At 43.9% G+C, this 12,597-nt stretch overlaps 1 non-coding gene across 1 annotated transcript; it reads left to right on the top strand.

Moving 5' to 3' along the window:
* The first annotated feature begins 12,022 nt into the window (after nt 1-12,022).
* Trnat-agu (transfer RNA threonine (anticodon AGU)) lies at nt 12,023-12,095 on the top strand. Its single transcript has one exon. It is a non-coding gene; the product is annotated as a tRNA-Thr (tRNA).
* Nucleotides 12,096-12,597: the final 502 nt, after the last annotated feature.

Raw genomic sequence — 12,597 nt, 5'->3', positions numbered from 1 at the left:
GCCCACCTACACCCCCACATGATGTCATGTGTTTTTCTCAGCTTGCACGTGGGCCCCAGACCCCTCCTCCTGCCCTCTCCACCCTTTCCCTACCCCACACCTACCCTACTGACGGGGATTTCTAAGTTTGGCAGAAATTTCGAATTTTGGCACAAATTTCCAATTTTGGTAAGTATTTCTTTGTCTCAGGGCTGTGCCGATGTCCCCTCCCCACCAGGGATTTGGCGACAAATTAAAAATGGCGGACCCTTTCCAGGACTTGAACCCTGGTCCTCCTGGATGGAAAGCCCAAATGCACCCCCTCCCCCCCAAAACAATTATACCACTAGAGGTGCTTGGAACTGAAAGAAATTAAAAATAGCAGTACCCTTTCTGGGAGTCGAATCCTGGATCTGCTGGATCGAAAACACAAGTGCTCCCCCCCCCCCTCCCCGCCCCAACACCTGAAAACAGTCCAGATGCTGGAGAGGAAGGATAGATTAGAGTATTTTATTTAGTTTGTCGGGAAAATGAAATACAGGTAAGTCCTAATTATGTAATTAATTATAAAGATTGGGCTTAACTACACAACTATATTATCATAGCACTACACAAAGATGGCCTAACAGCATAATACAGCTAAAAAACTGGTGTTATCCTGATGGGAAAAATTTCGCAATACCACTAAAAACTAGTGACAGACACACTAAAACTCTACCCTTCACCTACAAGATGGTGGGAAGAAGGGTGGAGTGTAAGGTAATATCTTTATACTTTTTGGCTGGAAATATGTTGTACTGATGAGATGCTGGTGTTGGACAGAGAGAAGTTCAAAAAGTGTATTACCTTTAAGCATACAGTATTTATCATTGTCTGACGTCAGAGTTATCTACAGACACCTGCTCAAAAACCACCCTGCAGCCCAGGTAACAGAAACTAATACACACTACAAAAATTGACGGAAAGAAATGCATCACAGTTCTAATTACACTATAAAACCGTCGTGCAAAACCAGCAGTACTAATGATGGGACATTGTGCCACACATGTACTGGGGAAAATCATCGTCCCAAAAGACTGCAGAGGGATTGGTAATTGAAGTGCATTCTCCTCGAGAAGTGTCCACAATCTGTCGAACGTCAAGACCCTCCCCCGTACCCCATCTCCCTCCCTCCATCCAACTACGGGGGAGGGGGAGACAGGCTTTTTAAAACGGCCAGCTGCTCTGCCGACTGCCTCATAGTTTTTCTAGTGCCAACAGCGATCTCGTCATGGTCGCTGACCGCACTTGGCCTTCTACCTTCTGGCTACCTTGAGGCGACACTCCTATGCCAGGACGGTAGTGTGTACAGTCAACTATACAATAGGAAATAAAAGGATGGCCACCTCAAGTGCAACTAGTTTGTCTGAAATACAGTGACAGAGCCCCCACACTTCCCCCCATGGTCAGAGCATGGCTGTGTCTGGCAACCATCCCCAGTAGATAAGCCTCCCCCCCCCCCCCCGTCGCCCCCAGCAGCCCACCATTCTGCAATGGAGAAGAGTTGTATTTAATATCAACGCAACTCTTTCTTGCAATGTATTAAATGTATTTCTCGGAAAGATTGGACCCCTCTGCAACAACAATGAAATTCTGGAGAATGCTCCAAATGGCTTTTTCGAAAGTCGGTTGCCTTCCGCCTAAAGCGACTGCAACCTCACACTGCAGAGTCTTTAGTAGAATGTGGGCCGGAGTGCATGCTGCCGGGAAGTAGGCTTTTCGGGCGCCACAAAAGCTGCACATACAACAGAGCTCAACACTGGTATCCCTTAGAACAAAACCGTGATAAATAAGGACTATCCCGATTGCGGGTTGTTTATCTAAACGGAGAGTCGTGACCAGTTACGGAAATTGGCCACCAAACCGTTCTGAGCACTAGGCTGTAACATTTGTTTTTAACATCAATGCGACTCCTATAATATAGCAACTATTAAAAAAGGAAAACACAATCGTGTCGATAATAAATGTACTGTTTCTGTGAAAATAGGCACAGTCCATTTCCTTTTAGTTTTATGGGTAAAATCGGTATAGTTTTTATGTTCGACTGGAGGATTCAATTTGTGTCTCGCTATTTTGTGACGTCAAACGAAGTGCACCGCCACCGTTCACAAATGATCAGCAGAGACATGTACACCCTGTATAAAATCAGGTTAAATAACTTTGACTATTTTGCTGAAAAAGTTACCAATCACCACAGAATGTCCTCGTTATCTCGATAGCGTAATCCGAATAAAGAAAAAACGAGAATCTGAATTCCAAAGAAAAGGAAATCATCTATATTAAGCAATTTCTTTCAGCATGATGAACAAATTAAATGACTTGAGACCGTCGCTCATGTTCAGTATCTGTAAAAAAAACTGTCATGCATGTGTCTATAATAAACAATTCAGACACATGAAATAGCGTTAGATAATACACTCTTTCGTGTCATTAGTTCACATGTCGGCAAAAACCGCATTCATTTTAAGTTCGACAACAAGAAGCTATACTGTTGAGGATGTAGCTGTTTTGTACACTGTTGCAGGTCCAGTTTTACCAATCCGATCCTATATAATACTACATACATAACAAATCGTGAGAGCCTGTCTTGCCCTGTGTAGGTAGGAGCAGCAGTACACAGATTTGTTTCCAGACTATTAGTTTCCACTCTTCACCACTCACTGAGTTTCATCAAGGTATGAGGCGAGTATTTCTATACTTGTCATGACCTTCCTATGCAAAATGCGTGCATGTAGATCATCAGAAATATGGGATTTCTTGTTGTTTTTTTTTTTTTTTTTTTTGAAAAAGGCATAAGTATATGTCAGACAAAGATCCTCGTATAAAATCAAACAATTCATGGGAATGCCTGCAATGTGATCATATACCTAAGGTAAAGTATTTAATAAATATGAAGCAAGATGTAAAATCCATAAAAATCGACGAAATCCTGGTACAATTACGAAAAAACTAGGGGAATTACGTTAAATTAAGGAAATACGACGAAATATGCGAAACTGCGAAAAAAACTTGAAAAATTACTTAAATTGACTGAGGATATATAAAATTAGAGAAAAACTACAACGAAATGCAGGGAATTGAGGAGGGTTGGTGGTGTGCCCGGTCACTCAAGACCGAGAAAAGCTTAAGAAATTATGCTCTGGCTGCATTCACATTTAACCCTCCCCCTCCCTCTGTAAATTATGTGCGGTTTCGTAACACAGACTGCAACAAAGGCGACATATGTTTTACACAGAGGCGCCATATTAAATCAGGCAAGACACATGCATCCTGAGCCATAACTGCATTCTCACACTTGCAATCAGATATAGGTATTTCCGAAATACAGCTGGTTACCACAAACAGTGCTATTCCTTAGGTGTTAAAAAGAAGAGTCATTGCGTTTATCAGACTTAAGCCACTCCCTAGAGTGTTCTGTGTAAGGGTGGATCGATGTCACATAGTGTGTGAGGGTGGTGTACTCGAGAGATGTGGTGTTAGGGTGAAATTGCTGTATCATCCTACACATGAGCAAAACTATCTAACGTGAGACCAGGACTTCTTTGTGCAAGAGGAATGCTACCAGTGCCATGGTGATGCTACTGTAAACAGCAATAAGACTGTTACCTCTCGCCGGCCGCTGTGGCCGTGCGGTTCTAGGTGCTTCATTCCGGAACCGCGCTGCTGCTACGTTGCAGGTTCGAATCCTGCCTCGGGCATGGATGTGTGTGATGTCCTTAGGTTAGTTAGGTTTAAGTAGTTCTGTCTAGGGGACTGATGACCTCAGATGTTAAGTCCCATAGTGCTTAGAACCATTTGAACCATTTTGTTACCTCTCCTTTGTCTACTGACCGTCGTGCTTACTTCTTCGTAAAAAGTTGCTGCTTTTTCGTATGCATTTTCCTGCAGCAGCGTATGTGCGACTCCTCAATGTATCAGCTATCGAAAATATTCAAGTCGGTTTTTCTTTGCTCTATATCCTAATGAGACGTAGCCACATCCATCAAAACCGATACTAGTACTATTACTAATGATATACAGGATTGGTGTGGGAAGTGTGATTGAGGATAAGTACGTTTACAACTTAAAAAGACCTATAAAATCCATTTATTTCCTAAGAGACAGAACAACAGTCTCCAGACTTTGTTCTAGTTGCTCTACAAGCAGCTCAAGCTGTGGATACACACTGGTGATGCCTTCCTAGGATACCAGAACAGTGTAGAAGGACGTAGTTGTACCATTTTAAAATTTTTCACCTTAGTGAATTGGGTAACATACTTGCGGTGTGGTTGTATGTCTGATTTCGGACAAATACATCCTGCATTAGGGCATATCAGCACATTATTCAAAATTGCTTTTTTGGTGTCGAAGGTTTACTTGCATCTGTATCTTGATCCGTAATTTCCTGCCCCTTATGAAGCGTAGTCTGTAATTTACGATGTTCATCTCTGTGTTTATTTTTCAAATGATTTGTCATTCCTGACGTAGTCGCCTTATTTCCAGCGCCGCCATTAGAGAGAAATTTTTATTTCGCACAATTTATGCAACACTTTCCGGCTTATTTTCATCGTCCTCGAAGTATGTCCATATAGGCGACTTTTGTATTAGCCATAATCGATTATTATTAGATAGACGTTTCACAATTCCATTTTTAAGCAAAACGAAACGTAGAGAGTACGATAAACTGTGAAACGTATTGACGATATGTATCAAACGAAATTTGTCAACAAAACACGCAGCGTGGTAACATTTGAACAAACGAGCATAATATTCGGCTACAAACCCCGCAGATTATTCGTTGTTCGGCGTGTGGCCGAATATACGATTCGTTTAAAGACTGGACAAAACCATCCAGCCCTTCTGCGTTAATACCACTTTGCCATTAGAAATTACCGAGATCGCTACGACCATAATTACTGACAGGACATCAGAGAGACACAGTGCTTTCCGTGCTTACTAGAATTAGACAGTGTAACTATTTATACAGCGGCAGACACTCGTCAGGCAATGAACGTAATTACGATGACGGATAATGCAGACGCCAGTTCAGTCAAGGAGCCTGTGGCTACGACAATCACAGACAACCCGAATCAGATAGTCAGCTGTCATTTAACTCAGGGAGAAACATGAATAACGACCAACTCGGTAATTACATCAGTAAACATACAGTCGCCCGTACCACACAGGGAACAACTGCGTGCAGAAGAACAACTATTTGCACGGATACCGATAGCAATCATACCATTAAAATCATTCCAATTACAGAAGATTCAACAATGAACGCTGAGATCATGACAGGAATAGAAACAGAGGACAGGGCAACTGGAACAGATAAATTACGGGAATGAACAACATGTTTCTTTAAATAATTCTGACAGAAGATTTCATCCAAAACAAGATAACTTGGACAGTTCTCCACAGCAACGCTCAGTTATACCACACACTACCGATGTAGAGCCCCTGCTCGTTAGTCTTACTATTAACGGCATCTCGCCAATTCCCGTAAGAGGTCGAGCTTGGTCAGCATCTGTAATGAAACGTAGTGATAATCACACAACACTTAAACCTACATCACTACGTGCAAATACAGATGTAGATTAATACGTTATTATCATGACATACATGAACAACGTCTAATTGGACAAAGTATAGGGTGTTTATAAATGAATATCGCAGTTTCAACGCTTTGTAATACACTCCTGGAAATGGAAAAAAGAACACATTGACACCGGTGTGTCAGACCCACCATACTTGCTCCGGACACTGCGAGAGGGCTGTACAAGCAATGATCACACGCACGGCACAGCGGACACACCAGGAACCGCGGTGTTGGCCGTCGAATGGCGCTAGCTGCGCAGCATTTGTGCACCGCCGCCGTCAGTGTCAGCCAGTTTGCCGTGGCATACGGAGCTCCATCGCAGTCTTTAACACTGGTAGCATGCCGCGACAGCGTGGACGTGAACCGTATGTGCAGTTGACGGACTTTGAGCGAGGGCGTATAGTGGGCATGCGGGAGGCCGGGTGGACGTACCGCCGAATTGCTCAACACGTGGGGCGTGAGGTCTCCACAGTACATCGATGTTGTCGCCAGTGGTCGGCGGAAGGTGCACGTGCCCGTCGACCTGGGACCGGACCGCAGCGACGCACGGATGCACGCCGAGACCGTAGGATCCTACGCAGTGCCGTAGGGGACCGCACCGCCACTTCCCAGCAAATTAGGGACACTGTTGCTCCTGGGGTATCGGCGAGGACCATTCGCAACCGTCTTCATGAAGCTGGGCTATGGTCTCGCACACCGTTAGGCCGTCTTCCGCTCATGCCCCAACATCGTGCAGCCCGCCTCCAGTGGTGTCGCGACAGGCGTGAATGGAGGGACGAATGGAGACGTGTCGTCTTCAGCGATGAGAGTCGCTTCTGCCTTGGTGCCAATGATGGTCGTATGCGTGTTTGGCGCCGTGCAGGTGAGCGCCACAATCAGGACTGCATACGACCGAGGCACATAGGGCCAACACCCGGCATCATGGTGTGGGGAGCGATCTCCTACACTGGCCGTACACCACTGGTGATCGTCGAGGGGACACTGAATAGTGCACGGTACATCCAAACCGTCATCGAACCCATCGTTCTACCATTCCTAGACCGGCAAGGACACTTGCTGTTCCAACAGGACAATGCACGTCCGCATGTATCCCGTGCCACCCAACGTGCTCTAGAAGGTGTAAGTCAACTACCCTGGCCAGCAAGATCTCCGGATCTGTCCCCCATTGAGCATGTTTGGGACTGGATGAAGCGTCGTCTCACGCGGTCTGCACGTCCAGCACGAACGCTGGTCCAACTGAGGCGCCAGGTGGAAATGGCATGGCAAGCCGTTCCACAGGACTACATCCAGCATCTCTACGATCGTCTCCATGGGAGAATAGCAGCCTGCCTTGCTGCGAAAGGTGGATATGCACTGTACTAGTGCCGACATTGTGCATCCTCTGTTGCCTGTGTCTATGTGCCTGTGGTTCTGTCAGTGTGATCATGTGATGTATCTGACCCCAGGAATGTGTCAATAAAGTTTCCCCTTCCTGGGACAATGAATTCACGGTGTTCTTATTTCAATTTCCAGGAGTGTATTTATTACACTAAACTTACAGTTATAAATGATATGTCTAATGAAAGAGCAACTTAAACAGTTTTACCAAGAACCTTATAAATGTTCACTGGCATAGCGAAGTACGCGACTGGTTGAACTTCGCTGTACCCAAGCGCTGGATAGGCCGCAAGGGGCCCAATGACAGGGCTTGCTTTGCATGGCCTCCACGTTCACCCGACCTAACGCCATGCGTTTTTTTTTTTTTTCCTTTGAGGCTTCATCGAGGATCGTGTGTACGTGCCTCCGCTACCAGCAGACCTCCCTGAATTAAGAAACCGGATTGAAGTACCTGTTGCTACAATCACTGAAGACACACTTATCAACGTTTTGGAAGAACTTGGCTATAGACTTGATGTGTGCCGTGTGACAAATTTCTCTTTCATTTGACGCATCATTTATAACTGTAAGTTTAATATAACAAATATTATAAAGCGTTAAAACCCCGATATTCACTCTGTACTGTAAACTTACTGACATATTACCAGGGATACGGTTTGAAAACATATAAAGAATATTGCATTCAGTGACTGAAATGCGAACTTTGAGCTGTTTGACGCAAGAGTTCAGCATCGAATCGTAGCTCACTCTGCTGTGCTCATGGGAAGACCATTGTAATACCACATTTTATTACGGAAATAACTGTGTCAAGTACTGTGCTTCGCGTAGGAACCAAAGACGTTACTCCTTGCATAAAACAGCGAACATTATCATTGCGTTATCTCTGATTTTTATTACCTCTCTTGTTGAATGTGATGTGGATGATTGATTTTGTTATTGCTCTGATAAAGACGAAGGGAACTTGAATATTACCTATTACAGCTCGATCGTAGGCGTAAAAGTTGTATCCGAAGAAGAAATAAACGAGTGCTCGACTCTGATAAGCAATTAGGTGAGACTGTAGTCATTCTAATTATTATAGAAAGTTTCTGCTACATTACTTCGACGTGGAATTGGAGAGACGCTGAGAAGATTGGCGAAGGAACCTGCGCATAAACACAACGACCTTCAATGGATTCAAGCGCACGCGGCAAGAAATCTGCCACAACACTCTACTAACATACGAGGGTAATCCCAAAAGTAAAGTCTCCTATTTTTTTATAAGTACTGTAAAGTTGATGCATTAAGTTGTTCTGAAAGCGGTGCTGATATTCAAGACAATAAAAGCGGGTTAAAAGCTGTGAGCTATCTGGGGAAGTTAACCTTGCATTACTGAGCAACTGTTTCACCAGGTATCCAGTCTAGCTTACCAAATTGCCAACCAGACTAACATTAATTATAATCTTTTAGTAGTCATCTTACGGCAACCGGTGATATATATATAAAAAGAATATTTAAATAAAAAGAGATAAATCAGTTTATATTTGGACATTTATTTTAACATTGATCATTGTTCCGTTAAAATTTCAGCATATTAAACTTGATTCATAACTAAACTGGTACCTTATTTAGGATTGTGAAAATGTGAGTTTGTAATCTTACAGAACACATCAAATATGGAGCCAAGATTGGGAGACTGCATACAACACTGCATTCATAAAATAACACACGAAGAACGTTGAAACATATGCAAGAGGAAATTAACCACAACCAACCGATTCAATTTTCACCCAAAGAAGTTACGTTCGTAGCACAATCCTGTCCGTCATGAAATTACCACACACTCGTATACTAAAGCCATACTAACTCTCTGTGAAATCTTCCCGAAAAGAATAACTAAGGGCTACTTTGATGATTACACCACATGCTTCACGTAGTCAACTTTGTTTACACAAAGAGTGTAACTCCACAATAAATTTGATAATTAAAATAAATTACATCGAAACGCAATTTACAAAAGAAAACCCACGAACCGGTTACTATCGTCTTACTATTAACCTGATAGGTCAAACAATTGTATAAGAACATGGTACTGGTCTCACAAAGAACACCCCACGTGGGTTGAATATAAAGAAAAGTTGCTATATTGAAAAATATTGTTGCGATGAGACGTTATAATCTCACGCACATTCGCATTTAAGATTGATGATCTTAGAGTTACGGATCATCAACACGTGGTTCCGCTTTACTCACAAAGTAGTGACAAAGCAACTACTGCAAGATATTCTGAACTTCACACTCGAATTACACTGTGTTGCAATTTAAGATAATATAAGATATTTTAGATCTAAACCTGAAATAAAGGTGATTAAATTTTCAATTAGGCTGAACTTAAGAAATCCATTGTCCTACGGACTTAGCAGAGACGCGCTTAATTTTCAGTTAGGCTTAACTTAAGAAATCCATTGTCCTACGGACTTAGCAGAGACGCACTTAGACGGAGATCTTACCACTTCAGACGCTCGCCGCGGACAGACTGGCGTGGGTCCCTCCTGAGAGTGCCTCAAGGATACAAACGGAAGTGACCAGAGAGGCAGCTTCCTATACCAACATGACAAGGGACGGACAGGACCATACCAAGAATAGAAACCTCTTTGCTTTTAGAAAGCGTAGCTACCTGTTCCGACGTTGGTCCTACTGTTCTCTAGCAGACAGGCTTGTCTGCTACCATCCAGCATGCAACTAGAAATACATTTGCTCATTTATCCTTTCACACAGGAGGGAAGGGGGACGACAGTATCTTATCATATACAGTATATAAAAGAAAGCGGATGTAGGTTCCGTATGAGACTGTGTGACATGAATTACATATAAACTGTGTTTTAAAGTGTAGTAGTGTGACAGATCGTTCTTGTTTATGCGTAAAAGTAACACGTTCCACTGCTCAGTCTCCTCCCAGATAGAGGCAGAAACACCACAGTAAATTTAGAAGCGGAAATTATGCCGTAAATGACAACAGATTTAAGAAATTAACATGAAAGGAATCCAACAGAGACCTTTCAGTACATAGACCTGTTTATTTCTACAATGGTTTACACCAGTTTACAGCTTGAACATTTAGCTATTTTTAGAAATAATCACCATTTCTGTCGATGCATTTTCTACGCGCTGTGGCAGTTTTTGTTTGCCAATGTCATACCAGCTCGCCGCCTTTCTGTTCAGAAAGTTCTGAAGTTCTTCTTTCACCTCGTCGTCGAAGCTGAATCGCTTTCCGGCCAAATGTTCTTTTAACCTAGGAATAGGTGATAGTCACTGGGCGCCAAGTTAGGACTATAGGATGGGTGGGTGATTATGTTCCACTGAAACTGTTGCAGGAGAGCAACGGTTTGCCGAATGATGTGTGGGCGCGCGTTGTCACGGAGAATGTGTACGCCATTGCTCAACATTCCTCTTCTCCGGTTCTGAATTGCCCGTTTGAGTTTTTTCAGAGTGTCACAGTACCTGTCAGCGTTAATTATGGTCCCAGTGGGCATTAAGTCGACCAACAATACCCCTTTCCGATCCGAAAAAACGGTTGTCATGACTTTACTGGTAGACTGTGTTTGTTTGATTTTCCGCGGCTTTGGCGAAGAAGGATGCCGCCACTGGCATGATTGTTGCTTGGTCTCAGGTGTAAAGTTGTATGCCCAGGTTTCGTCAGCCGTGACAATCGAGTGCAGAAAGTTTCCCTGTTTGGCTGCAAGGCGGTAAAGAAATTTGCGGAAAGCATCAACTCGTTGCCACATGTGGTCCTCAGTCAGCATGCGTGGTACCCACCTTGCACACACCTTCCGGTAGTTCAATGTTTCCGTTAAAATTCTGTGAGCGGTGCTTCGGAAAACCTTAGGAACCAACGTGCAGAGATCATCCAGGGTGATCCGCCGATCTTCAATCATGCTTTGCTCAACCTTCAACACTGTCTCCTCAGAAATTGACGGTCTCCCGCTCCTTTGTTCGTCGTGAATTTCAGCCCGACCAGCTTCAAACTTTCTACAGCACTTACGAACATTTTTGACATCCATGCACGACTCACCATACACCTCCGTCAATTGGCGATGGATTTCAATCGGCGCAGTGCCCTTTGCGTTCAAAATCCGAATAACTGGCGGTAACATCCAACGGGAGCTCCATTCTCAACGGCTGCAAAGCCAAGACTGAGCGGCTCAGCGCGGCGTGCGCATGTTTACACACAGCGCGTGAAGCACTCTTCATAACAGTGTGACCAACTGCCACACAAACATAGTTCTGTACTTATAAAAAAACAAGAGACCTTACTTTTGGGATTACCCTCGTAATATCACCACACGAAAAAACACACACACAAGGCAAGTTTAGTTTCAATGAACACTGCTATACACCATTTGAAGACCAAGAATACATGCTAATCTTCCAGAATGAGATTTTCACTCTGCAGCGGAGTGTGCGCTGATATGAAACTTCCTGGCAGATTAAAACTGTGTGCCCGACCGAGACTCGAACTCGGGACCTTTGCCTTTCGCGGGCAAGTGCTCTACCATCTGAGCTACCGAAGCACGACTCACGCGCGGCCCTCACAGCCTTACTTCTGCCAGTATCTCGTCTCCTACCTTCCAAACTTTACAGAAGCTCTCCTGCGAACCTTGCAGAACTAGCACTCCTGAACGAAAGGATACTGCGGAGACGAGATACTGGCAGAAGTAAGGCTGTGAAGGCCGGCCGTGAGTCGTGCTTCGGTAGCTCAGATGGTAGAGCACTTGCCCGCGAGAGGCAAAGGTCCCGAGTTCCAGTCTCGGTCGGGCACACAGTTTTAATCTGCCAGGAAGTTTCATGCTAATCTTATCTATAAAACCATAAAATACAAAAAAATAACAATAATAATTGGTCGAAAGAACAGACACTGTTTTGATCTTGCAGCCGCTATGAATCGCGAGATGCCGCAAGTAATGAGACTAATGAGCAGGAGCACTACAACAGCAGCGTGTGGTAAATGTTGTGAATTTGGGCCTGACGGGAAGCGTGCTAAGGTAGTCCGGGCCGTTTTGGTGACCACTGTGTCCGGATGGCGTAGTGGTCAGCGCATCTGCTTAGTAAACAGGAGACCCGGGTTTGAATCCCGGTCCGGCAAAAAGTTATGAACTTGCTCCACTGATATAAATCAATGTCCACTGGTAGGTAACGTCTTCAGTTCGTCTGTGTCTTGATTCAGAGTGGCTGCTAATTATCTGCTGTACGAAAAATATGTTCATATCATTCCACATTTAGTTTTTTGTTAAGTACAATAAGGGGACCTCACCATAGCCACGAAAAACACCCCCATCCCGAAACACCATCTGCGTACTTCAGTGTTAGCGGTACACATGATTGCAAGTAACATTCTCCAAGCATTCTCAAATCCAAACATTTCCTTCGCGTTGCCGCAGGGTACAGCGTGATTCATCAATCCAGATCACTTGTTTTCAGTCATCTAACGTCGTGTAACGTCGCTCTTTACATTACCTCAAGCTTCGTTTAGCAGCAATACAGAAATCTGTAGCTTACGAGAAGACGCTCGAAAATTGTAACCATTTTTTTTTACCAGGTGTAGAAGTATAGAACCGGAATTTCCCTATAGATGGTGCTAGCCGTCA

This window comes from Schistocerca cancellata, chromosome 1 (genome assembly GCF_023864275.1).
Source record: "Schistocerca cancellata isolate TAMUIC-IGC-003103 chromosome 1, iqSchCanc2.1, whole genome shotgun sequence".
In the NCBI taxonomy this organism is placed as follows: domain Eukaryota; kingdom Metazoa; phylum Arthropoda; class Insecta; order Orthoptera; family Acrididae; genus Schistocerca; species Schistocerca cancellata.
Note: the sequence above shows the minus strand (reverse complement) of the source record. Positions and strands in the feature narration are given on the sequence as shown.